Genomic DNA, 27914 nt, shown 5'->3' on the forward strand with positions numbered 1-27914 from the left:
TTTATCATCTTCATATAAATGTCAAACACTATTTGCTTACATTTGCATAGAGCCTCTGTGCTTGTCACTATGATTAAAGATCTGGTATCACAGCTGCGCAGCACAACCTGAGGGGGAAGAAAGAAGAGTCAGTCTTTTCCTCTCAAGCAGAAAATGTTGTGGAATTGCTAGCATGTTGGGTAGGTGCACTCATTCAGGGGACAGAAGAGAAGCTGCATTAAGCAGAATGAATAGCAGTAACAAAACATGTTAAATGATAAACTATATTTGATACCCAAGGCTAGGAATCTGCACGTCCTTTTCTTTTCTCACTGACTGATTTTGTGTTTAGGCAAGTCACTTCACCCTCCTGCCCAGTGTTTCCCCTTCCACAATTTATTTTAATCTTTAAAGATCTTGATGTTTTCCAAGAAAAGTTTGCCTCCTATTCTATTTTTGTACTGCACCTAGCACAAAGTGACAGCAGTCATTGTTTAAGCTTCTATTTACTGCAATAATAAATGATCTAGATGGTTATTTAGAAAAGGAAGTTAAGATACTTGTGGGAATAGATCGGTAATTAGGAAGGATATGAATACCTTTTGTAAAGAATAGGATAGAAGCTTCAGGATACCTTTGAATTTCTCTATAAGGTCACTGAGTAGCAAAGGGAAGCTTATCCTCAAGCTTAAGTTTCCCTTGCTTCTGGAAACACTCAGAAAGACAGAACCAGACAGCCCCAAAACAGCTGATCTAGGCCTTACATCAGTCAGTGTTTTGACAATCTCCATGTTATTGCTAATAACTTGCATTTATGTAGAGTTTCTTATCAGTAAACTTCAAGTGCATCTCATTCTTCACTTAATTGAATACCCTGAAGCTTAGACAGCTTGTGTGGGGGACTCTGGCTGTGTCCTATTCCCAGCCAGTTAGTAAAGCAGAAAGGCCATGTTGGAGATGGAGCACTGACTAAGAGGTAACAAGCTCATAGTGAGCTAGGAACAGAGCACAGTGATGACAAGCTGTGCTATAACCATTAGGGAAAATGGCCACACATGTCGCCAATTCTATACCTAAAGAAATTCCTTCATAATCCAGAAAATGAAGGGTCAAAATCTTAATAACCACTCTTCTCTTCATAAGCAGAATTGCCAGTAAACTCCTATCAAATTATTTTTAGGACAGAGTCTTCAAACTTGGTTGTTAGAAACTCTAGGTAATGCAAATGCTTAAGCATGAATTCAGGCACATAATTTCAAGCATACAGGACTTAATAAAAACAAAACAAAAAAAACCAGTCTGTTTCGTTGGGTTTACTAGGGCCAGTGGTGTCACTGATGTGGACACTCTCCCTGTAGCGTTCCATATGTCTTAGGAAAATGTTCTTTTAGAATTTCCATGCCACCAGAAGTCTGTATACAGTCAATTAATAGTAACGGCAAGAAGGATCACCCATTTTCATTTTATTCTATATACATTTTGCATACATGTTATCCTGACATCACCCTTTCTCCAATGACCCTTTAAAGTATATAGAAAGATGATGGATAACATAATTCATAAATCTATCCCTCCATTCCCGTGTGTGGTTTATTTTCCATGCCTTTGATAATGTCTGACATCTACCTCTGCCTCTCCCTGCTTTTGTCTTTTGTCATGTCTTGCTATTCCTGGATCTTAGACAGACTTTCAAGCTTTTTTTGTAATATTTTCTGCTCCCTCCCACACTGTTGCTTTCCTCTGTCTTAGTTTTCAGCTACAAACCCAGAGAGGGAAAGTAATATGACAGCAAGCCAAGGCTTCTTTAAGTTATCTGTCTCTGGACACATACTTGCAGCATCCTCAAAGTGGCTCAGTCTTCTATTGTATCTGTGGGACTTTAAAGGAAAGGGATTCAGCCATTATGCTCTTGAAAGTCACTGAACTACCAAACAAAGTGGTTTCTTTGCTTTTAACTTCCTTGGGAAACTCAAGTGACTTCAGGGAGGAGAGCTGTGTGCAAATGTTCTGACCTTCACTGCTTTATGTTTGTGTTAGCATCATCTCTCTTTCCCCTTAAGTACCCTGATTTGCATAATGTTATTCAGGTTTCTCCATTAGCTCTTTATATCCTGCACATCCACCTCGTGGCTGCCCAGCTCCAAATGCCCTGTGGTCATTCCTCAAGATTTGTGCATTGGTAAAGGTTCATGAAGTTTTCTTGCACTCAAGTGGCCAAGCACTTCTGTTAGCAAATGTTGTACATGGGGTGTGCCTCTGGGAACTCCTCTAGAGAAATCAAAAGTGTTCCACACCAGGACATCAGTTCTTGCCAGAGTTTTAATCTGTGACTGAGCGCAAATCTGACAGCACTGTGGCTGCTGTGGGACAGTCATCCCACTATATCCAATCAACTTCCACAATAACTGATAAGATCTTTTCTCATTTGACTGTATACACCTAAAACTTAGGTCTCTGGTGTCAGCTGATCCATTAAGTTGCTTTGACAGCCTAGAAACAGAAAGCTTTTAGTGGGTTAATTATCCATCTGTCTTTGACACCAAAACTGGATGTATATGTAATTAAGTATTTCAGGATCCCTGTATTCTTGAAGACAAGCAGCACATAAGAGGCCATGTGCCAACTCCAACAAGCTCCATAACATCATGGCAGCATCTAAACCACACCTAGGATGGATGTGGAGAATCAGGTCCCAGTGCCTGGGTGCGTACCTTGGCTTTCCTTCAGGGACTTGGGTTGATATAGCCCTGGAGTCCAGAAGGGCCTTGGCTGTGTTGGAACTGTGCAGCCTGGCCTCTGCTTGAAGACCAAGCCCCACCAGGGAAGAAATGCTCCTCACCCTAGATTTCATGGCATAGTTATTCTCAGGACAAGAGATCCCTGTAGCCTCCAGGCTAGAGGTTATTTTGGAACTGATATATTTATTCATGCTTCCTGTTGAAGCTGGCCCACTGCATGGAAGAGAATTCAGGACTCTTGGGTGAGGTAAAGGAAGCAGAAATAAGCCTGGCTCTGCAGCCTGTGAGATCACTCACTTGGCAGAGGAGTCCTGTGTTCCAGTCTTTTCCTTTAGGGATTATTCATGCTTCTTCGTCAGTGAAGTATTCAGTGTAAAATGCATAGACAAACCCATGGAGCAAACTCTGTAGTCCAGAAGTCACCACCTAGGCATATGCACTAGTCACTGTGCCAAGCATTGCAATACCTAAGTCCCCTCTAGGGTCTAGTCTGCATTTTATATTACATAAGGAGCCCTTTCATTAATGGATAAGCAGAGTCAGCCAGTCACAAAAGAAGATGCTTCAACAGAAGGACCCACCCTATAGGCCCCATGATAGAAGAATATTTGGTCCTAGGGGCATCTTCACATGCCCAGTGTCACAGCACCCAGCCCTTGTGTGCCTCTTGCTGCCATGAGTTAAGGCTCAGTCCCCCTCCTGTGATGGATTTGTCTCTGACAAGTCAAAAGGAGATGGCCTCAGCATAATCAGCCTGACCACTGGAATTGTCAGTCCAGCAAAAGTCTTTCCCAATGAGGTCGTTGTACCATATTAGATGAGAATTTTTGGCTTCTTCTTGAGGTTCGTAAATACGAATTATTTGCTAATTGTCTGTCTCTCTGATGGAATGCCAGACTCTGCCAAGAGGCATTGCTCTAGACACTGCTTTCTACTTAATATGAAAACTCAAGGCCAAATCTGCTCCTGATAGATTCCCTATGGAAATATATTGGTTTTAATGAGATTGTGTTGCTTGTGAACCAGGAAAGACTTTGGCTTTGAAATCCTGATTCTATTGATTCATAATCTAATAGCTATAAAGGAGCATTATGCCATTCTAGGCAATAGCAATTGCTCAGCAAAGAAAATAAACTTTCTGGAAGTGCTGATGTTGATCTGGATACACTTTGGAAATAAATGCCAGTTAAGGAAAAATAGATTGGCAGAGAGTGCTCTTTGAAAGGAACCTCTGGACAAACAAACCAGTGTGGTTACCCAGAGCAGCAGAACTGTGGCAAAGAGGGGCTTAGCATCTCAGGATCGAGGAGATCTTCCTTGTCCTAAATTAGTAGTGGGGCTCACCCACTCAGATTACCTACACTGCAGTCACACAGTCTCTACCAATGGGCAGCATGCTGAATTACTCTTGCCTCACAATGCCTCAGCATCTCCACTCCCTGGTTACTTCAATTTGCCACATGGTGTTCCTTCTTTAAAAAGCACTTCCTTCCCCAGCTTTTCCTTTGAAACCAGAGGCAGAAGTTGCAAGTGTCTGTACATATGGCTTCACTTTTCTCGTCCCTTACTGAACAGCTGAAGGCCGATAACTTCCCTTCTCATATCTTAATTTAGGTGAGAAGCTTTTTGCTGGAGACAGTGACCTTTACTTCTCTGAAAATGCTATTCACAATTATGCTGCTGTCTAAATAATGTCTGTGGTTATATTGAGGTGAACTAGGCACCTCGTAAATAATTTCACTAAATTCCATTACTGCTGAACCAAAGAAGAGAGTGAAACTTATTTACGGGAGAGATTTTCAATTTGAGACACTGCCTCATTTATTCTCCTTCCTTCTCCTGCCCCACAGTATTAGAAGAGATATAGCTTTAAGAGGGAAATTTTAAAAAGAAAGAGAGGGGGAAGGAGAGAAGAGAAGAGAGTGAGTGAGAGGAAGAAAAGAAAAGAAAAGAAAAGAAAAGAAAAGAAAAGAAAAGAAAAGAAAAGAAAAGAAAAGAAAAGAAAAGAAAAGAAAAGAAAAGAAAAGAAAAGAAAAGAAAAGAAAAGAAAAGAAAAGAAAAGAAAAGAAAAGAAAAGAAAAGAAAAGAAAAGAAAAGAAAAGAAAAAAGAAAAGAAAAGAAAAGAAAAGAAAAGAAAAGAAAAGAAAAGAAAAGAAAAGAAAAGAAAAGAAAAGAAAAGAAAAGAAAAGAAAAGAAAAGAAAAGAAAAGAAAAGAAAAGAAAAGAAAAGAAAAGAAAAGAAAAGAAAAGAAAAGAAAAGAAAAGAAAAGAAAAGAAAAGAAAAAGAGAGAGAAAGAGAGAGAAAGAGAGAGAAAGAGAGAAAGAGAAAGAGAGAAAGAGAGAGAGAAAGAGAAAGAGAGAGAGAAAGAGAGAGAGAGAGAAAGAAAGAGAAAGAAAGAAAGAAAGAAAGAAAGAAAGAAAGAAAGAAAGAAAGAAAGAAAGAAAGAAAGAAAGAAAGAAAGAAAGAAAGAAAGAAAGAAAGAAAGAAAGAAAGAAAGAAAGAAAGAAAGAAAGAAAGAAAGAAAGAAAGAAAGAAAGAAAGAAAGAAAGAAAGGAAGGAAGGAAGGAAGGAAGGAAGGACTTTCTGAAAATATGCTATACATTCAGGAACATGCATTTGGAAATTGGACCATTTAGACAAATTAAGTTAAGCAAAAACAGATTTACCTAGTTTCAGTATATATCATGTATTTTATCAGATATATAACACAACTTTCCTAGTAGGGCAAAATGTTTCTAACAATACTCTGTGAAAGTCTGAAATTATATTAATGAAAACAGATGAAACTCAAGGAATACAAATGTATTTCTAAGTAAATAAAATGCTGCTTATGCATATTTTTCACCGAATTTGAAAGAAAAAATAATTTTAAAATGCTGGAATATATTATTTTATTTTTGCTTAGAAACTCGAGTCATTAAAAGAAAGCACACTAAGAAAAGTGGTCATTGAAGTTATTGAGAAGACATAATATACATGTATATATAACTATATATAGATAGTTATAGGACTTAATTTTACTTCTTGCTTACTACCATTTTCCATTCACCTTCACAAAATGCAGTACAGATGTTGCCAAACTCCATTTCAAATGCTTCAGGGAGTTATTAATTTCCAAGACTGTGCAGCTGGACCTTTCAGTGAGTGACACAAGTAGTTAGCAATAGCTGGTTTTATTTACTATTATTATTATCATCCTATTGTTAAAGTAAGCATTACCTGCCATTCAGGACAAATTAACTAATTGCCAAACAATTTTCTTAATGACTAATGACTAATGGTTGACTGCAACCTAAAGACTACATGGACATATACATGGTTGCAACAGCTGCCCTCTACAAGACGTTTTCTTATGTTGTGCCTCCCCTTTGGAGATGATTTCTGATTTTTTAGGGTCAGAAGCTATTCCATGTCATAATGAAATTGATATCTACTTGTGGGTATGGCTTGTCTGGGTAAAAATAATTACACTTATGGCCCCTAATAAAGGAGATCTTCAGCTGGGCACCACCATGAGCAGGACCTGAGACCTTTTGGAAGAATCATGAGCTGGAGCGCATGAGCTGGGGTGCTTGACCTGTGAAGAGATGCTTGTTCAGCATGGGAAGAAGAAGGTCTTAGGAGGATCTAATAGCAGATTTCCAGTGCTTACAGGATAAGACAGAGCTAGACTCTTCACAGTAGTTTATGGTGGAAACACAAAAGACACCAGCGATGAGTAAAAACAAGAGAAGTTCAGTCTGTTTCTAAGAGAAATTCTTTCACAATATGGGCAGTCAAACAGGGGAGCAGACTGCCCAGCAAGGTCGGGCAGTTTCCTTCTGGAGGCTTTCAAGTCTGGATAAAACCCTGAGCAATTAAATCTGACCTTGTAGGTGACCCTGCTTTAAGCAGGAGATTAGCCTAGATGACCTCCAGAGGGCTCATCCAACCTGAATTTTCCTGTGATCAGGTGACCTGGTGATTCCTGGGTAACTTCTGTCTGGGAAGGCTTGTTATGTAGTCCATTTTAATATTATATACATTGGTCCCTTGATCTTACTTCTCCAAAATTATCCTCCTTGCTCTGTAGAATTACTGTTTGTTGATAACTGCAATAAATCATTATTGAGGGAGTGTCCAGTCCACATAGCTGAATTGTTCTGATTCTGTTCAATACAGAAGAATGTGCTCCATATACACAAGTTAATTTACAGTGTTAGAACAGTAGTGACCAGGTGGTATTGAACTTGAAGAACAGCATTATGTGATCTCTGAACTTGCAAAATGACCACTATTTGCTTCTGATATATAGATAATGATTATAACAGTTGGTACAAGACTTATAGTTTTCTATACTTCATAAAGAAAAGAACAAAATAAAAAGGGGGCAGGGAGGGAAAATTACATCTGGAGACACAGGCAAGCATTATGTTACCTTTCTAGGGGAGTCCCAGTACTTACTTTCTTAGATTGCAGTTGAAACGTTTCACTCGAACAATTTCCTTATAAATGCACGTACTTCAAAGGTCAAGCCAGAGCCATTGTGAAATAGGCTTTAAGAGAAGCATAAAACTCCTATCTGACACAGAGTCACTGGCAATTGAAAAAGCAAAGACTGGAAGGGTTAAAGGCTAATTGCTAGAAGAAATCTGGCCTGCTGGCCTAAGGTATTTTGAGTAGGAGCACAGTCAAATGGCAGTTGTGGGATTAATTGGGTGAAAGACATTGTCACCTTGACATTCATGAAAGTACTTGGGAAGAGCACTTTTTCCTGATATACTGTGGACAGTTCATTTAAACCATGGAGGTAAGATTTCTTTTTTCCACAAAGATTTTGCCTTTTCTTTTTAATTGGTGTCAAATACAAAAATTAAAATCTCCAGTGTTAGAAAATCTTGCACTTATTTTCTAAAGTTTGTAAATGTCTCTTCCTGATTGGTTCTCGCCATATAATGAAAAGTAAATGTATATCCCAAGGACAAAATGTTCAAGCCCCTGGCTTAATAAAATGAAGAGAACAAAACTTGCAAGCTACAAGCCCCTTTGGAGCTCTTTGTGCTAGTGGGAACATAATGAGCAGTTCTTTGTGCTTCTTATAAATAACTCCAACATCCACTGATCAGCAGCATGACCTCGAGCCAGGCAATTTAGATCTCTACTTCACTTTGCCCAATATTTTTTGTCCATGCAGTAGGTATCTTATGGTCAAGGATGACAGTGCTCTGGCTGCAGGGGAATCAGGTACAGTCCTATGCATAATAAATGCTGTTTGCTGCAAAATTTTACTGCAGTCATGTCATATCAGTGCACAAAATTGTTCTTCTGTTCTTCTCCATCATTTAGTCACTATAATTCTCCCGCCTCGTGATATAAGATTTGTTCATAAAAGTTTACACTTTCCCTCATTTTCTTTTTTTCAGTCAAGAGGTCAAAACAGTTCCCCAGAAATTTGCATTCAGCCTTCAGGGTACTTTTGAAGCACAACATAGGAGATAGTCAGTTTTGTGAACTGGAAACGTAAATTAACTGAAATAGCTGAAACTTCATTATTAGTGCTTCAGAAATGGCAAATCTCCTAATAAAGGATAGTAAGTGCAGAGCAGGGTTATCTCATTGATCAACTTCTTATTTTTTCACCTCAGTATCACACTGGAGTAAGGAATAAAGGTTCTTTTGAAATTCCCCAGCTCACAAATCTGCCTACTGTCCAGTATGTAAATCTTACTCTTGCACTACATCATGATAAACATGGTAAATGTTGAGCTGAGACAGCACAGATCCACTACCTTTCAGTACACCTAAAGCAGTTGCCAAAGACTGCACCGGGTTTCCGTGTGAGGTGGTAACCCAGTAATTCCAGCAGAATCACACCAAACACTTCCACAGGGACAAAAAATTTGTACAACTGCAGTTTGGCCTGTCATGGAAGGACTGGTTGACATGGCCTCTCCAAAACTGGCCACAGTTCCCTGGCTCTGAAACTGAAAAAAAATAAAAATAAAATATGCTTCAGTCAGCTTTTCAAGCTACTTAAAGATACAGAGATAAAAAGTGCTTTAGAAAAAATAATCATTCTCCAAATCCTTAGCTGAGTTATGATTCTAGCAAAAAGGACTGATCATTTTTATGTGTGAGAGAGAATTACCTTGTAGCTTTCACATCTTAAATCTGTGATATGAAATATTCACTCTGCTGAAGCCAATCAGTGTTTCACTGTCAATGGAAGTAGGTCCAGGCTTTCAGGCAGAGAAAATCAAGGGCAAGTTATGTGACTGGATATGTGAGAGCCAAAGGTCCTTTACTTTCATTTGAGTTCTGAAGGAAATATACATCCAATACTGTATTTTAGTAAAAGTAAGTGTCTGTGTGAGCATTTTGAGCAAGCTGAATTTCAGAAGAAGGGAAGAAGCAAGAATACAACTGAGTAAGAATCTTTCTTTTTGAACTTGTCCTTTCAAAATCTTCAGGAAGTGAAACATGTCCAGTACATGTATATGCTGCTGTAAGGGTGTTTTCCCTATTTCTTACTTAGAAAAAAATATCAGGTTTAAAACAGGAACAAATACTCAGATTGTCAATTTAAATTGAATTTTGAGGTTGCTATTTGACTTCAAAGCAACATTATCTTAGGCCAGAAATTCACTCTTATAAAAAGTCCTACTAGGTTTCAAGCTACGTTTTTTTTAAAAAACTAAGCTTCTTTGGGCTAAAAGATAATGCTTGTCATAATAAAAAACACATGAAAATTGTACCTATGTGTATATTAGAAAGCAGAATCTCGTTTCTGTTACCAGAGAAGTTTGTTTAACTGCCTCCTAAGTATAAAAATAAATAAATAAATAAATAAATAAATAAATAAATAAATAAATAAATAAATAAAATGAGAATAAGCTAAAGATGGAGCTTGATCAAGGTATATATGGGATCAGGGATATCCTTAGGCACACAAAAAATACACAGCTGCTAATACGGATACTAGAGTGATTAGAGCAGCCAAATCAAACGGGAATTGAGTCGATTTACCAGATGGCAGTATTTCAGAGCTGACTAAGGAGTTGAACCTACGCAAACCTTTCATCCTTGCTAAGAAACGGCCTCATTCTATCTACTTGGTGCATTGCCTCTGTAACTCATCGTGTCTCCACTACCAAGGTGAAGGAAGCTGTGCCAGTGCTGCCTTAGCATGAGGGAACAAGTGCTGGATTACAAGTCGGATGCATTCCTTTGGTCTTGAACATGGTGTTGAGTGGACATAGTTCCAACTAGCAGTGTTGGAAGTTCATGCTTACAGAAAGAGAAGGCACATGCCATCTGTGCCTTGTGCTCAGGAACAGTGGTATTACAGGGTAATTAGCAAAGTGAAATCTGCTTAAATTATTGAGAAAAATGAACTGCCTGTAGTGGTCTCCAGTTTTGGACTTGGTTTTCAGTCCACATTCCTGACTTTATTCCTCATCAGTCAGTTCTGACCCAGCCTCTTGCATTATGAAGACTGATTTACATATCCAAACAAGTGGCTCTAGAAGCGGGAATTCAGGCTGACAAAATGTAACTCATCCTCATTCTTTTTAGAGTTATTTTGCATAAATGAATAAATAAATAAATAAAATATATTAACAAACAAAACCAGGGAGATAAAGAAAGAGATTTCATGGAACCAGTGGTATTTTTGAGAAACTATTCAACTATCCATGTACATTTATGAAGATGGGGTTGGGAGAAGGGAGATTTCCCAGTTGACACGTTTCTCCACTTGTGAACATGTTGAAAGATCACTCATATGTTTTCAATGAAGTCACTGACAGTCAGGAATGCTGGAGGCAACAGCTGTTGGGGATTGATTTACCCCAAGGCTATTTAATTTCTCAGCCTCTCATAAGGATGCTTGCTAGGGGGAAGGTAAAGAAGCACAACTAAAAATTGTATTGCTTTCAGCAGCTGTTGTTATTCCTGAAAGCCAAGAATGGGTCAAAAAAATGTGATGAAAGTCTTGGATTGTTATCAGCTATAGGGGTGGCCAAAGCTTACTGCTTCCTTTGGGAGTAAAGTTTCCTTTGTGGAATGAAATACAGTAAAATTACTAACTCCAAGAGGGCTTAGTTGCCTGGGAGTTACCATGAAGTATATATGTGTCTTGGAATTTCCAGAATTATAAGTATATTATGTCAGTTGCAGTGATATAGGTTGTGAAAGGCGGCCCTTGTGTTCAGTAACAGGAGCTGGGACAATCGGATAGCAAGAAAAGATAACATAAAACATTCATTAAAATGGTGGAAAAAATGACTGAAAAGCAGAGTGCAGCTGCTGTGTGTGTCAGTTACTCCTTCAGAATGGTCTCCCTCTGTGAAACGCTGGATTCTCATTAAATCACATCGTCCAGCCATGCATTAGACCACCAAACTGTAAGGTATCTGCCAACCTAGTTAAAAATAAGAGACATGCATCTCCCAGCAGAATTTCTTTTTGTAACTATGCATTTTCCACAGCTTGCTAACAGGACTCTTCAGAAAGAAGAATTAACATGGACCACAGTTTCACTGGGGAAGAAAATAGAATAATGGTTTTGTTTCACTTGGGACTTCATGGCTGTGAATATGTGAGATGACTTGTGGCTTCTCAGACTGCATCACCAGGCACAGAACTTGTGTCTTTTCCCTCCAGCAATGCAAGCTGTTTCAGCCAGTGCCCCATCCTGGGCATTAGCTGTCTACAGCCTGACAGGTCCTTCATCCATTCCAAATCCTTACAGTGGCTCACTCAGGATGTCTACACCAGGGTTTTAGTATGGATCAAGAGTATACTTTTGAAGCAAATCTCCTGTTATCCCCACTTACCGTGCTTTCTTTCCCATTATGGATCTGTTTTGGAGAGTTTGAGCCAGATTCATTCCAGATGAAACTGAAGTGGAAAGTGTGCTCCAGGAGCATACCTCATGTATTGTACCATAAAGGGCTCCACAAGACCAGAGTAGAGCTAGTTCAGCGTAGGATAAACCTGAAATGTGAATAAAGGGACATTAGACGCTTAGTACTAGTTTCATTATGCAGATCTACTTCTACTGGTCCACAAACCTTGATGATATAGTTCTACACACCTGCCAGTTAATTAAAAGCCTCTTCATTAAAAACAAATAAATAAACAAAATAACAAAACAACAACACAAAATCATCAACAACAAAAACCACCAGGTAGTGGGAGAATGGATCTGGAAGTCAATTATCCTCAAAATTACTATGTTCAGATGAGGATGAGAATTTTTCATGCCAGTGCTGTCTCATAACACTAGCAGAGTTTTCAGGAGCAACACACAAGACTGCAATGACAAAAGAGTTCAAAGACAGCAACATTTGGTTAACATGGACATAAAATTGCTTTGAATATTCCTCAGATGCTAAAATAAATGATGAAGTCACAGAAATTATCATAATGCTGAAAAATAGGTAGCGTGCTGTTGAGTATCTTCATATGCTTTGCTCCTATGACAGCAGTTAATTGTACAGTGTATGTAGCCACACCACACTAGCACAAGACTGTATGGGAATTACTCATCAGAATGCCTTGGGATTATTATTTAGTCCTGTGGACACACAAAATTTGATGCATAACTACGGTTTATCCAACCAACTCAAAATCTTTGGCCTGAGAAAGCTGGAAAAGTCTGTGGGAGTGGTTTGGGACTACAAAGAAGGAATCATTAAATTACTGAAAATTTCTGTCCCACAAGTACTTAAAAGAACAGAATAATAATTTTTCTTGTGGCTTTTCAGCACTTCTCTCTCTGGGACAAAATGGAAATGAGAAAGAGGAAAAATGCAGAGATTAAGACAAATGAATTATGGACTGTGTCCAACAGAGTTCTGTAACAGTTTTTCTGCTGATTACACCGAAGATTGGATCAGGCACTTTTCATGCAGAAGTCTTCAGAATATTTGATAGCTTCATATCCAGCTCCCTTTCTTATTCACCAGCCAAGGTGCCATTGGAGTGATAGCATATACAAATCCCATAGCACAATGCACTTCCTAAACGAGAAGTGTCATTAAAAAATTATTTAACTGTTAATAGAAGTCTTATACAACAACAAACAAACACACACACACACAAAACAACAACAACAACAACAAAAAGCCCAAAGCTTGTGAACTATTCAAAAAATAAAATAAAATAATAATAATAATAATAAAAAGACACCCGTCCTTACCCTTCAGAGACTAAAAAGTGACAATAGTCTATGGAAGAATGGAAGAATGAAAATATTTGACTGTTACATGCTTTTTACCCTATGGAACTCTAACACTGTATGCTTGTACTCACCAAGCTGAATTGTAACCTCTTCTGGCCCATGGATAATCCTTGTCCTCTGAGGACCACCTGCACAGATATCTGTGCTCTTTTTGCAGTAACATTAGGCACAAAGGGAGGCTTGCAAGGACCTGACTGAAGCTCTCGCTAATCTCACTAGCTGTAGAGTACAGCCTGTTCTTAGGGCCAATTCCTAACAACTGAAGGATAAGAGATTGTTCAACTCTAGCTCCAATGTTTATAGAAGTGTTGTCCAGCAAAAATCCACCTGTGGAAGTCTTCAGGATGGTTTTCTTTTCCTTGTAAATTTGATCCCATCTTTCAGAATCTTCTATTCCAGACATCCGATGAGGACCTGGTGCACCCAGCTCTCTTACCATCTTGTAAAATCAAGAAAGTGATTTTGTTTTTTCAGCCATGAGACAAATAAATTTCTACACTTTACTTGAAAACATTTATTTATTTATTTAAAATCCAAACCTGACATTTCAATTTGTTTGGGAAAATGTTCAGATTTTCCTTCAGATTCACCCTGGGCTTACTCTGCAACACTGACTATTCACAGACAAACGTTGCTTACAGGAAAGCTTTTGTGTTAACAGTTAATGAAGTACCAGATCAGGCACCAAAGGTATGGAAATGATGTTACCTAAGCTTGCTCCTCAGCACAAGCTGAGTTCATATTCTCCTCATATAAGTGCTGTTTCAAAACAAACCTTTATGCAAGCAGAGGAAGAAAGCTGAAGCTCCCAGGCTCCATCAGCCTGGAGCCAGCTGTTGCTGCACTCCTGGGTACAACCTGGGCATAGCCATGGTCATGCTGGCTGAGCCTTTCATTCCCACCTCATTTTGAATTTGTGTAATACTGGGCAGAGAAGTGAACTGGAATGTTTCCTGCAAAGGCTCTGTGTAAAGGGAAGGAAATCAGTGTAGGCAGTGTAGGCAGCAGTACCACTGGCATTTTGCTGCTGTAATGACACATGGAGCTCAGGTCAAGAGCAAAGTCTCAATGACAGTGAGTAGCAGTGTGTAGGTTTAGCAAGGGACCCATTTGTATCATGATATATTTCAATGTGTTTGCTCTGAGTCCATAGAGCTTGTCAAGTTATAGCAACAGCTGATGCTATTATAAATGTGTGAGCTCAAGATGTTATAAATCAGATAAAGAACATACTTCTCAGCCCTCTTTCTTTCCATAGACCTATTTTCTTAATGCATAGTACTTTAATATGACTGTCATGAGGAGTCCTAGAGACTGTGGATAAATATAACTCAATTTCATGCAGAAAGCCTGGATCAAGACACAGTTTGTGAGGTCTCATGTCATTGTAAAGCTTTCACATAATGCAGTCTCTTTTGTACTGTTGATAGAACTCTTGAGGGCAAGGAGACAGTTGCTTCTGTCTTGTTCTTAGGCGTGAAAATCAGTAGGAGAATGTGAAAGGGTTAGAACATACCATCCTAGAGAAGAAAGTCTCAGCTTGCAAAGGAGACTCTAGTTAGGCAATGACAAATTCCTTCCTCTTATTAGAGACAAGTTCCTCAGCATCAGGAGACTTCCCTGGAATGTGGCTTTCAGCTCCAAGGTCATTCTAATGATGCTTTAAAATAAATAAATAGATAGATAGATAAATATGATGGTCTAAAGCAAAAGCCTGCAAAGCAGCTTTCTCAGACCCTACAAGCCACTAGTGAAGGAATGAGCAGCAGCCTGCTTGGAGACATTGAGAAGTTATGAGTTGTGTTCTTTCAGTGCATGGAGAGGTCAGCTCCTGGGGCAAAGCACAGAAAGGCAGATAAGACACCACCCACATCACCTGCAATTTCAAAATCAGTATCTGTGCAGAGCAGTGTTTTCCACAAAACAGGGTGAAAAGAAAGAAGAAGCATTTGTGGCCCTTTCCACAAATGGTAAGCATGCATTAGGTTATGGCAGAAAGTGAGGAAGCAGATGCAGTTCCCAGGCTCTTCAACACAGCACAGGGACAGCGAGATAAATATGACAAAGTACTAGAGAATGAGGAAAGATACATAGAGGGTAAAAATAAACACTTTGATTCACCCAGCCTTGTCAACCATGAATGAGAACTCATGGAAGCTAAAGAATAACACTAAAAATGGCTTTCATCAATCTGTCTGTCCCTCTGCAACCAGACACAATGCATAATTCAGAGGCACCAGGTATAACTGCAACAAAAGGCAGAGGTACAGATACAACAGGGGATTAGTCTTGGTACTGAAGAAGAATATAATTTTTACAGAGGGAAATTAAAAGTAACCATGGATTCATAGGAAACGTTGTTGAAGAGTGTCTTGTAAACTTACCTGGTTCTGACCTCTAGGCCAAGGAATACAATTCATCTGTGTTCAGGAAAATTATATATTCTGGTTTGCATATAAATGCTTAATTAATTACCTATTACAGAAGTTTTACTCTTGCATCTAACACAATGAGGCTTTTCTTTACACTGTCACTGGCTGAACACCAGACTAGACAACCTGAACTTTTGAGGGCAAATCTAAGTTCTGAAATGGTCCCCTCATCTCTTAGGATGTCTTGGTTATTAAGGGAAAATAGGTCCTCATATTATCAGATTTCTTTCTACCAAGTGACGCATTTTGTTGTTGAAAACATAATATCTATAAGCAAACAGTGTATACTTAAGCAGGTGCACATTCACTTATGAAGTGTTAGTATGTTATAGTCAACACCAGTCCCAAACTCACAGCCCTTTAAAAACAACCAGTCAGATTGCTGTATGAAGTTGCATGGGAAGGCACTCCTCTAAAATACTTCTTCATATAAAATGTCTTGAATGAGAGCTGCATTACAGGAGAGTGCATTCGTGTGTATGTGTGCATGCACACATGACTTCAGACTGGAGGAATGGAGGAATGTTCTGTCACACAGAGGAATTTCCATATCCCAGATTACTGCAAACGGGGTGAAAAAAAAAAATAAAATTGGTATGATGCCTAGTCCTATTTCTTAATTCCTCATGGAGCCTGTAGGCACAAACTATTCAGCAGCTGGGCTGGGAAAGAAAATTCCCCCTCCATGAAACATTATAGCGCAGTTGAACACATTTACAGTTGCACAAAACTTTTCATGGCATCAGCTATTTCCTTTTGGGAAAGGCAAAATACTTGAAAGCACAGCCCTGCTCTACTGCTGCAATTTTCTAAGGAAATTTTCTCTTTTACCTAAAAGAATAGCCAGTCATGAATATGCATGCAGATGCAGGCACTGGGCAAGCTGGGAGAACAGAGCGTCTTTCCCAGGCAGCCAGCCTGCAGGATGCCCTGGAGGGACTGGCCACTTCCAATGCACAAACCTTTAGCCTCAAAACAAACTAATGGCCTGTTGGAGATGATCTGAATGAATGTACTTAAGCACAGTGCAGCAGTACATTTCCCTAAGAAATCAGTTCTAACACCATTTTAAACTTCTCCTTACTCTCTTTCAGGAAAACCATAAAAAGAAGGATAAACAGTGAGAAAAACTGGGAAGCTTTTTGTGTTTTAATATCTGGAGACCAGAAGTGAGGGCTGTGTTGTTTGTTTGCTGTCATTTCCTTATCACCTATGAAGTTATGTTGTCTGTGCAGGATGTGGTGAAGAAATATTTAGTCATGTTTTACCTTTCCTTATCTTGAGTTCAGAGTCATTTTAGAGTTACTGGATAACAAGAAACCAATCCCCTTCCAGGCTTGTATTGACTCTATAAGCAGGATGACCTTGAATGTTTCAGCTCCTTTCATGTTCTCCAGAGGAGCAAAAGAATAGCTAAGAAGGTATAGGAATATATGTATAGGTAGTGTGAGTCAGGAAAGAACGGGTATTGTGGGGGTCAGAAGAAGAGGAAATTTTCCATAATGAAAGTAACTCTGGAGGCTCTGTAGTACGCCTCAAGATCTCAGGAAATATACCTTAAAATGGGGATCCACAGAGTGTTATTTATGGTTTTCCTTTTAATTAGGCGTGGATCAGACCTCCCTAGTTTATAGGGACTTGACTTTCTACCATATCATCCCAGCTCAAACACATTAATCTGTGAAGCCACAGAACACCACCTGAAGCAGAAAGTAATATATAGGCTTTAATGTGGTGAATTGGTGAGAAAAAAATATTTTCAATAGATTTTTTTTTACATAGTTCCCAATTCTGGTTACAAATCTCAAGAGATTAATTTCCAGAGTACCTGCAGGTACTCAGCATTTCTAGCAAATAGATTCCAATATGGCCCATCATGTTCTTTAAAATTGTAGAAGCTAGTTTTGAGCCTCCATTTTTAGAATAGCTCTTTCAACTGGCTTCCACTTTCTTAATACTTGTTCTATCTTATCACCAAATTCATTTGTGTAGAAATAAACTCCAGAGGCCATGTTCTGAGATTTCAAAACCTGAAGTGAGTAAATGTATTGATGTCTGTTGGTCACAGAAAATGTTATCTGCATCTGCACAAGATACGACTTCCCTGGACTATGGGATTTACAAGATATGAGATGGGACATCCCACAGATCCAGTTCTGCTTATTTATATTCAGCACATTTTTTTCTCAAAGTGGAATCCATATGATCATAAAAACTGTAGTAATCTTCCTCATAGGAATAAATAAACCCGAGATACTAGGAAAAAGAGTTCATCTTATTAACTTCAGAAAGAATGCCTGGAGATACTAACTGATAGATATCGTCCTGTCTGAAACTATGATGTCCATTACAAGTATCTGCATTGTAGAACTTTTTCTACCTTTGAAAACTTTGTCTACCTTTTTTTTGAACACAAGGATCTGAAAGAGGGTAGGGAAGAGAACAAAAAAGTCAGAGTCAAATCAAAGACCTAGCAATTCAAACTCTGTTCAAGAGGCTTCTGTTTCCTTATTTGTTTAATTTTTATTTTTTAATTTTCATTCTGTTACTAAGAACACTACTGCTACAATTACTACTCAGATCTCAGAGATTACCAGACCCATTTTCAAGAGTCTACCTTGATTTGAATGCTGTCCAAGCAAACTTAGACAACATTTTTAAAACATCTAACTGACAGCCACAATAACCTTACGAATGATCTTTCTCAGCAATGTTTTTGACACTATTATTGAATCTGCATTGCAAAACCTACGTATAAGAAATACTGAAAACATTTTCAGCTATTGATGGTTTGGCATTTCTTCCAAACAAGAAGATTCAGAGATGCTAAAAGCAGCTTCATCAAACTGCATGTGTTTACAGTGCAACCATATCCATGTTCATTGCCTAAGCAGTTTTTAGTTGGTGGCAAGTTACTCAGTGTAATATAGGGTGCGCTTTCATACTAAAACACACTCTCACATCTGGTTCAATGAATCACATCCTAAATGCAATTGATTTTATTGACCAGATCTCCATTGACTTTCAGGGGAACTTAGACACCTTACCCACACACATTATGCATTTTAGACACCTAAAATAAAGTGACATAAATACCAACTTAAGTTCTCACTTTTGTTGAAACAAAAGGAAGGATACTTTCTAGAGATGTCTCTTTGCTATAATCAAGGCTAAAGTTTGTAATTTAAAATCTTTTTCTTAAAAACTGAACAGCAGATTTCCTTCATTCCTTGTGCTTGGATCCACCTGATTTAGTCCCACCACCATCTTATCCCATACTTTTCTCTCTCTTCCTCTAAACCTTTTTTGATACAGCTGTAAGAGGAAGGTTGGTGTTACCCCAAAAGCTATTTTTTAGTACTACAAATCCAGCTAGGATTAACCTCAGTTCTTCAGAGTTTCTCAGAGATGCTCATGCAGCTGGTTCTCTTTTTTCCTTCCCATTTTTAAAGAAGTTGGTTCAGTCTTATATGACATACCCATAAGAAGGGAAGCAAGGGAAATAGCTCCCAACGACTGTGATGAGTTCCCCTTCTAAAGAATGCTAATGTCAACATTGCACTTTGATCTTCAGTCAGTCAGAAATATTTGAAAAATATCTCTTTATTCAAATATTTAACAATTTCCATAGACCATACACACCACGTGACATAATTTAGAGGTTGTACAACTCAGTTCCATAATAAAACACACTGCTTTCCTCACACTTAGCTGCAACAGATTTTGCTGTCAGTGTAGAGTCAAAAGACCTTTTACCCTGGTATAGATCTGGGATAACCCTGACAAACTCAACAAAATTAAAAGGCTGTGAAATAGAGTAAATCACAGGCACAGCAACTCATTTAATTTTAACAAAGTTACTTCAGGTTCCCTGCAGTCTAACTAATTGTTTGGCCTTGCTCCACTTTCCCTAAAGACCGAAGCATACTTATTTTCTTTCTCTCTTTCTCTGTTTTTTTTTTTTTTTCTTTTTCTTTTTTTTTTCTCCTCCCTATGAAATGTTAACAGAAACCTATGCATTGCTTGTCAGAAGATGCCTAACAAACCTAGCATCCTCCAGCAACACTCTCTGCAGCCTAACCCCAACTGCTTCTCTGGGCTTTGCCTCTCTTCTAACTCTTAACGTAACTTTAACCCTAACACGAGGTTTTGTCTGAGTCTTAGCTCAAGATCCTCAGACATGGCCCAGACAAAAATGTTTTCAGGGGACACTTCTTTGTGCAGCTTACCCCTTATTTTGGTAGCCCCTTGTCAGCCCCACTCCAGCTGAAACTGGATTGTATTTAGGATTCTAAAAAGTGTAATGGGAGCAAAACAATAGAAACAGAAAGCACACCCAAGAGTAAAGTAGCCAAAGGAAAACACAGAAATATCTGAAAATGTGAGTACTAACTGAGAAGGATAACAGCAGTAAGCCATTGTCCTAACAGCTGTACTCCATCCACTCCCATATTTTTCAGCCCATTTATCTTTTAATCAGTGACATTCCTTGTCATACCCTTCAAACCTCACAAGTTTATTGCTGTTTGCACAGTGTAGCTTCCATCCCCAAAGGCTATATGCCTGACAGGGGGAGAAATGTATGCAAATATGACTTTCCCTGTGCTCGCTTTGGCAGGCAGACGGCTGCTTGTCTTCCATTCTGAAACCTGACAGTTATAAAAACTTGTCAGCTACACTGGTGGGATTTGGGGCCAAAACGGTAGCAATCTAGTGAGGGACACCGAGACAGAACAAGTACGACTGCAAAATCGTCTGGGTTTTGGCTGGAAAGTTCAGTGCTCAGGTTCGAAGTAGGCTGCGTACAAACCTCAGATTCCTAGACACGAAGGCAGATTGTAAAGTGATTTGGTGCCCTCTAATGGCAAGGATCCTTCTTACCAAAATGTTATGAACGTTAACCCCCAAAACGGTCACCACCAGTGCTAACATGCTCAGTTCAAGTAGCATAGTCGTATTTTCAAGCATTATTTTAGTTTTCTGACTTGACTGATTGGATATCTCTCTCCCTGGCTAATTTATATTTCCATTTATCATCTGGGCTTTGTAAAGGATGAAGTATCTTGTGAAGGCAAGTCATTGACATCATGCTACGTTTTATGAGCATGGCAAGGACATGGTCACCCCATCAACTCTGTCATGCCAGAAACAATGACTGCTTGCCTCATCTAGGCTACATCCTATCCTGCCAGAAAATTCTGCTCATGCCATGGTGGAAACAGAGCCCTATCTGTGGTGAGACCAAAATAAGCACGGCGTGGGTCAGAAATTGTGCACACTTCTTGTGTGGATTAATTTGATGGACTACAGAGTATATTTCTTAAAGGTTCAGAATTTAGTGAAGTGCAGTGAGCAGTTCAAAGATCCCTGTGATCACTCAACCATTCAGTTCCTGGAGTCAAATCAGGGCTGTCAGCCTCAAAGAGGCACTTCAGCTGCTCACTCATCAGGTCATACTACTTGGGTGAAAAGGGGAAATAGAGAGAAATAAAATTCTCTGCCTAAATTTAGGCTTTTCCTTTTCACTTTTACCCTAAGCTGGTGCTATTTTCTCCAACAGCTGTCTAAATATCAGGGCTTTATACACACACACACACACAGATATATATAACAATATATTTATATATTTAGAGCTTTTATAAAATAGAAGCACTTGGAACAATACAGGTAGCTGCAAGTTTCCATGTGGCTTCTATGCTCTGGCTGAACAGAAGCTAACTGCAAAAGGATGCATTTTGTTCACTTGCCTTGTGTTTCAGTTAATGAGCCCTGGAAGAACAGCAGAAGAATCACAAGATTCTGAGTGTCTGGATGGTAACATAACAGATAGCTTTGATAAATCCAACTCAATAAACACAAATAAAAACAAACACAACTGTATCTAAATACAGCGATGGCCTCTAAATCAGATTTCAACACGCAGTGAAATGATCTCGCAATGACTGTGTAGTGATTGTTCATGCAGTGACTCTGGAAGAGGCAAATTGAATCACTGAAGAAAGAGTAGATTAAACAAAACATCATTATGATATTATGTTCAAATCCTATAATGTGTCTAGAGCTGTCTGTGTCTCTGGCAATCACAGCTTAAAAACAGACTGTGGAACTAGAAAGCACTCAAAGAAGCGTGACAGGGATGAGCAACAACATAGAATAGTTTCCATACAAGAAACAAGTAAATAGACAAAGGTGAACAGAATCATAGAAGGGAGAGTTCAGAGAGACTATCCACTGTTTTTCATAGCACAAGACCCAGGGGCACCAAATGTTTTTAAGCTGTGGGTTTGAAAATGAAGTTCTGCCTTTTCTCACCAACCTCTCCCTTCCCCCTACACACAGTTAAATGTTGAAGTATTGTTACAGGATTTTGTGGGCTAAGGATGAGCTGGACCCATGTTTGAAGGCTGGATCCATCAGTCCAGCAGGGAAGCAGGATGGACCTCAAGTTCAGGGATTCTCTATTATTCACTTAGGTCCATGGTTTAGTGGGTGATATTGGTAGTAGGGTGATTGTTGGACCACATGGTCTTGGAGCGCTTTTCCAAACCTAATGATTTGATGATTCATGGCTAGAAGCTGGGTGGAGGAAAATAGGAACTGTTCATGGAAGCAGTGGAAAGGACAGGTAGACAGAAGTTTGACTGAGAAAGATCTACAGCTCTGCAGATCTTCAAAATCTTCGATCATTCTCTGCCTTAGCACTGCTGAACACGAGAGAGTGTGACCTGTGACCGAAGTGATATTGAAGGAAGGTCTTTCTAGTGGCTTGAACAGATCTTTCACTCTTTTCCTGAAAATCCCAAGAAACTTACAAAGCAGATAGAGGTGGTTCTTATTTTAGCAGTTACCAATACAATAGAAGTGTGGTGTTGCTCAAAATGTTCTGTGTCAAAGATTCAAGTATTAACACAAGTATTAATTAAAAGCTATGAGATGTCAATTCTCCTCACCTGTCATCCAAATACCGTTATTTTCTTCTCAGTTGTCTTTAAATTTTGCTTAGTGACTTCTCTTCGCTTTTTGTCTGCCCCTTAGAAAGACCACCAGTTTGGATGTGAGGGTATCAAGAGCTGGCAGATACATTGTTCTTGTCAGTTCATTTCAGAGGAAATTCTCCTTCATCGTCAAAATACTTACCTCATTATCATTTGAATTCATCCTGTTTTTGCATTCAACCATGAATTCTTTGTATGCCATCTACTAAAAAGATTTTGAAACCTGCTGCTTTTCTCCCCTCAGAGGTGATCACACACTCCGATCACATTTCTTGCAGCAGTACTATGCAGTACACGTGATGAACCATGGACAGAAAACTCCACGAAGGGCAGCATCACTCCCTTCCTCTTGCCTCCACATCAGTTAATGTGTTCCCCTGACTGACACGTTTAGAAAGATGCACTATGGGGCTCGCAATATCCTTTTGGATAAAGGATAAGCAAATAGAGCTCTCCAAGCCTGTCAATAAAAGTATCACTCTTCAGCCTTTGAATAGATAACATATATAGTTCTCTACTATCTCTTCTCACTTAACATCCTTTTTAAAACCTGGGGAATTGAATTGTATATATGATTCCTGTAGTACCACAAAAGGTGCCAGAGGCAAAAATCTCTACTATAACACTAGTATTTTTACTAGACTACCACACCAAGACTTCATACCTGATTTCTTGCCCAGTACTCCCTTCTTCCTTCTCATTTTATTTTTCCAGAGTGCCTGTGATTGAGGAGACAGTCCCTGCTCAGTAAGTCTGACCCAAATATCCTTCTCCTAAACGACACAACTACTGTGAAAGCCAATTACTGCACAGTGGGTTCTTCAGATCTATATCTTCCCAAAATTCAATATAGGTGCTGGAAAGTATATCAGAAAATAGATTAATAATGGACAGTCTGAGTCTTGGTGTGCTTCCCTGGGATTTACGCTTAACCTCTGACTCAGTTAAAGGCTGTGGAGGGACCATACACAAAAGAGGTGCTTTAATTCCTTTCCCATGCAAATTAAATCCCAAATGGATATCCAGTATCTGCAGGCACCACAAATTACAACTCAGGGAGTCAGAGACAGAAGCCTCAGTGAAGTTCCTGGTGTCTGGGCATTGCAGCCTCCTAAGGGGGTCACTCAGGGGAAAATATGACGGAGGTGACTGGAAGCAGAAATAAGGGAGAGATGTTGCCCTTGAGAAAGCCTTCTATCCACATCCCAGCACTTTTATTAAAGAGCACCACTGCTGCAGAGAGAAAGAGAGGTTAAGCTGTTAGAGCAGAGAAAAGCTTCGTTACAGTTCCACACCCTCAGGCATGCGAAAACCAATCTGCACCTTCCAGAGTTAGGCCCATAAAGATGGGAGGAAAATACATGTGAAGCAGTGAGCTATTAGAAGACCAGATAAATAGTTCAAACAGAGTTATTTATTGGTGTGGTTGGATATATTCCTGCAGTATGGTTACATATCTCCTCCTTGCTATTATGTACCTGTGCAAGTGGTTAGTATTTTGGAAGCAAAAATCCCTGCATGGCTCTACAATAGAAGGTCAGGATGCTTTTCTTTCAGGGTCTCTGCTTAAAGGCTCTTTTACGCTACAGAGTCTGAAAAAGAGGAACAGCTGCCTTACTCTGCTTTGAAGATGCGTCTGGATCCATCACATAGAAGTGCCTTACTAATATATTTGACAAAGACTTGTGTTTGGAGGTTCATTAAAACCCCCAGTAAAAAAGAGTTTGGGATTGTGAAGACAAGGAAAATAATAATAATAATAATAATAATAATAATAATAATAATAATAATAATAATAATAATAATAATAGGAATAAGGCAAGGAGCCCAGAGCCTTATCTTTGCATAGACAATTAATGCATAACCTGAAAAACTCCTCAAAGACCAGAGTAGGCTGGGTCCTCATCCCCCTGCAGTTACTAACCACAAAAGAAAAGCAACAGAAAAATGTGTTGCAGAAACTGTCTATAAAGTCTGTTTCTTGTTCCCCTCTGGAAAGTCCTACAGACCGCAGTAAGGATGATAACAGTATTTGTCAAAATCAGAATAAGGAATGCGATCCCTCTCACTAAGCAAAAAGAGCGCTCAGCCTTCTGCATAGGGGAAATCCCTTTCCCCCTACAGAAAGGGATATTTCAAGGTGCTGCTTCCCACCCAACCCTAATAAAAGTGGAAACCTCCCCGACCTTTCCCAGATATCTCTGGAACTCAAAATGAATTAGAAACTCTACAGGAAAACCATAACAAAACAATATCACCATGCAGTATTTGCCTCTAAAGCACATATTAAGGAAGTATTTTCAAAGAATGCTATTGCTGCCTTGAAAAAGAATACCCCAAGCTGTTCCCAGCAATGCAGACAATCTCTTTACTCAGTCCCAGCCATTCCAGAACCTATTACAAGGATGTCCAGAGAGGTTAAAATGCTGAAGGACTACATCACCTGACGGTGCATGAGTACCTCCTTCTGTGCCTGGCTTTACTTCAGGCCTGGGGACCAGAGGTTGGAAAAGCATGGATTTTCTGTCTCACTGTTCACAGACATACCCAGTAAATGTTCACATTATAGCAGTGTTGGAAACTGCTGACAACACATTAAATAATAGTGGCCAAGTGCTTTAGGATCTTCTGTTACCACAGTAACTAAATATCTCCCAAGTTTTGAAACATCGGCCCAAGTTCCTCCCAACTATTCCATAATAGTTTATTTTTTCCTGGCAACGACCACATGGTGGTGGTGTATCACCGTGAGTTGTGTTCAGGCCTGACTCCCAGGAACTGAAGAGTTGGTTAAAGGAGCTGGATATTTACGGCACAGCACATTTACAAGGATGCTTGTAGAATGAACCCTTTAAACCCACTTTACCTTTGAAATTATACTTATTTCTTAGCTGCCTTGCTTGCAGGGCTGTGTGGTTTTCCAATCAGGAATCTCCCGGAGTATTTTGAACAACATAGGCATCACTCAGAAGTCCAAGTGCAGAAGTATTTGAAGTTACATGCCATTTATGTGTCAATCTGGTTCATCTCAACCTGTATTTTTTTATTTTTATTTTTTTAATTAATCCTGTGATACTCTATCCACTTCCCAGAAAAAGTGTTTCTGAGATCTCTATTAGAGTCAAGCAAGGTTGAATGGTCATTGTTCTGAATTTGTTCTTAAAACTCTTCTTCCACGAAGTTTTTCAGCCACCCTTCACCAAAGACAGGTGCTAAAAAGAATGTGTACTGCATTGTCATTGTGCTTTTCAGCCCATTCACAATATAGGCCTTAAATTAGCTGCTGTATGTCCTTGACTGAATGTAGACAGTGACAGCCTGATCTAATACTCAGTGAAGTCAATGGGAGCCTTTCAGTTTTCCCTCATTTGGCCCTGAATCAAGTTCAAAGTTGTCTGGTTCAGGAACCAGATCTTCTGTGTTTGTACAGAGATGATTATTCTCCAGTATGGATGTAGGTTACAAAAAATCCATTAGGACTTTTGGCACAAAAGAAACTATACGTAACAAAGACAGCATGTCTCAAACCAAGAGAGATTAGCTCCCGTTTAATTGGTTTGAAACAAGGGCACATCATCAACAGGGACAGGAGAACTGGTTTGGACTTAATGAGAAATGCATCATTTCCCACTCGCAAACTTTTACTGCAAACTCACCCTGAACTTTTTGAGTCAAAACTATTTTAATGACCCTTTTCTTTGCATTGTCATAGGCCTTTCTATCTTAATGTTTTGTCAGGGATCAGAGAAATTTATACCACCACTGCAAGAGGGCTCTTTTTGCCAAGGGAGTCAGTACATACAGGAAATATCAGATATGTCATTAAATATTGTATTCCTATATAATTTCTTGACCAAATGTACACAGGCTCTGACAGTTCAGATTGGCCACTCAACATTCTGACCAAAAAAATCCTTCTGTGCATTGCAAGTGTAGTGTGCTTGGCATCACAACCCTCTTTTGGTAAAGGCAAGTAACAGCATGCCTTCTTAAAATCTTTGGAACTTGAGAAAATATTAACCCACATCCACCTATTTCAAGCATTTATTAGATAATTTAGGTCCTTGTGAAGATGCTACTTACCCAGGAATAACTGAAAATCCCCAGATTTTTCTTTTTTTTCTTGCTGCTGAATATTCGTGGATCCACCCAAGTCCCCCTAATACAAAGGACTTGGATATCTACTTCCTTTTTCCTGACTTTGGGGCCAGCTCCACCAGTGTTTAAAAAAAAAAAAACAAAAAAACACAAAACTTATTGGATCAGCCCTCTCTGGAAGGCGAAGTCTGGAAGCCCTCCTCTTGAAGCTGGAGCTTAATGAGCTAGAGTTCTTACTGAGCTCTGGTATCTTCAGGTTTGTTCACCTGCTTTGAAGCAGGTCTTCAATCAGTCTTCCAATGCTTAGAGCAGATGCTGAACCTGGCCACTAGAACAGTTTGAGGAGGTCTTCCCTGTTAAAATTTTCTTATCCAAATTCTCTAAATAGTCAGGAAAAATAACGTTTGAAATATCTATAGATATTTCTGTGGCTATTTTCCCAAAAATACAAAGAGCAAGTGGGTTATTTGGTATGGTTAGAAAGGATGTATCACTCTGAAAACAAATAGTTGTGTGAATCAGATCTATTAAGGCCCCCTCTAAGCCGTATGTTGCAAATCAGGTCCATTTATCCTCAGTCACTTAGCCACAAAAATAATTTTACAAAGAAGAATATGGCAGAAATTAGACCAGTCATTTCTGCACCTACTTTTTTTTTTTTTTTTTTCTCCTGGAAACTGGCAGTCTGTGCTAGAGTTTAAGTTCAACCATAAGCACTAGCTGTACTTAGAAGGTATGAAACATTGAATCCTCTTACTGAAGATTTCTCTCCGTTCCCTCAGTGTTACACTCTTGGCTCTTCTCTGGGCATAATGTGACCACAGCAACATTCAAAAATAACATGAAATTCTTCCAATGCTTGTACTACACTAATCCAAAAATATAAATAAGGGTGCTACTTGCAATGAATACTCTCCTGAAAGTCCTTTTGAGCCTCACTAACAATGACAACTTCAGAGGTGCAGGCTTGGCTCTTGGCTTTTCTGGGAATGACAGAAAAACAACATCTTGCCTGGAATTACAAAATAAGACAAGTTAAGGCAGGATGAGATGCCCACTCCTCTGCTTATTAACCTTCATAAACACAGGTTGAGATAATGTTGAACAAAGAAGAGATTTCAGAGTTCCTTACCTGCATAGCACCAACAGGCACATCCTTTCTTTCCCTTCCTTCCCCTGGCACCACAGACACACATCCTATCCTCCAATAGCCTCTCCAGGCAGAAATCTTGCATTACACTACTCTGCTTCTTTGGTGTGAGTAGACTGAAACTTCTTCTTCTCTACCAATTTACTTTCTGGTATCTGCTCAAAGGAAATAACTCTGTGTGTTTTATTTTTTATTTTTTTCCTCTGCTTTCGCTTATCACTGCCTATTGTGCTTATCAGGGACTGGATACCAAAGGTTCAGTGATCCTTTAACAGTGTGGGTGGAGGAAAGAAGTGG

At 39.2% G+C, this 27914-nt stretch overlaps 1 long non-coding RNA gene across 2 annotated transcripts; it reads right to left on the bottom strand.

Annotated features, from left to right (window-relative positions):
* LOC110352457 (uncharacterized) lies at nt 1-27914 on the bottom strand. Of its 2 annotated transcripts, XR_005263887.2 has the most exons (4): nt 27600-27914; nt 14459-14602; nt 11534-11693; nt 1-107 (listed from the first exon to the last, which is right to left on the bottom strand). It is a non-coding gene; the product is annotated as an uncharacterized lncRNA (long non-coding RNA). The 2 variants fall into 2 exon arrangements; XR_005263886.2 differs by lacking the exon at nt 14459-14602 and having other exon boundaries at nt 27600-27910.

The sequence above is a fragment of the Anas platyrhynchos genome, chromosome 2 (genome assembly GCF_047663525.1).
Source record: "Anas platyrhynchos isolate ZD024472 breed Pekin duck chromosome 2, IASCAAS_PekinDuck_T2T, whole genome shotgun sequence".
Classification (NCBI taxonomy): domain Eukaryota; kingdom Metazoa; phylum Chordata; class Aves; order Anseriformes; family Anatidae; genus Anas; species Anas platyrhynchos.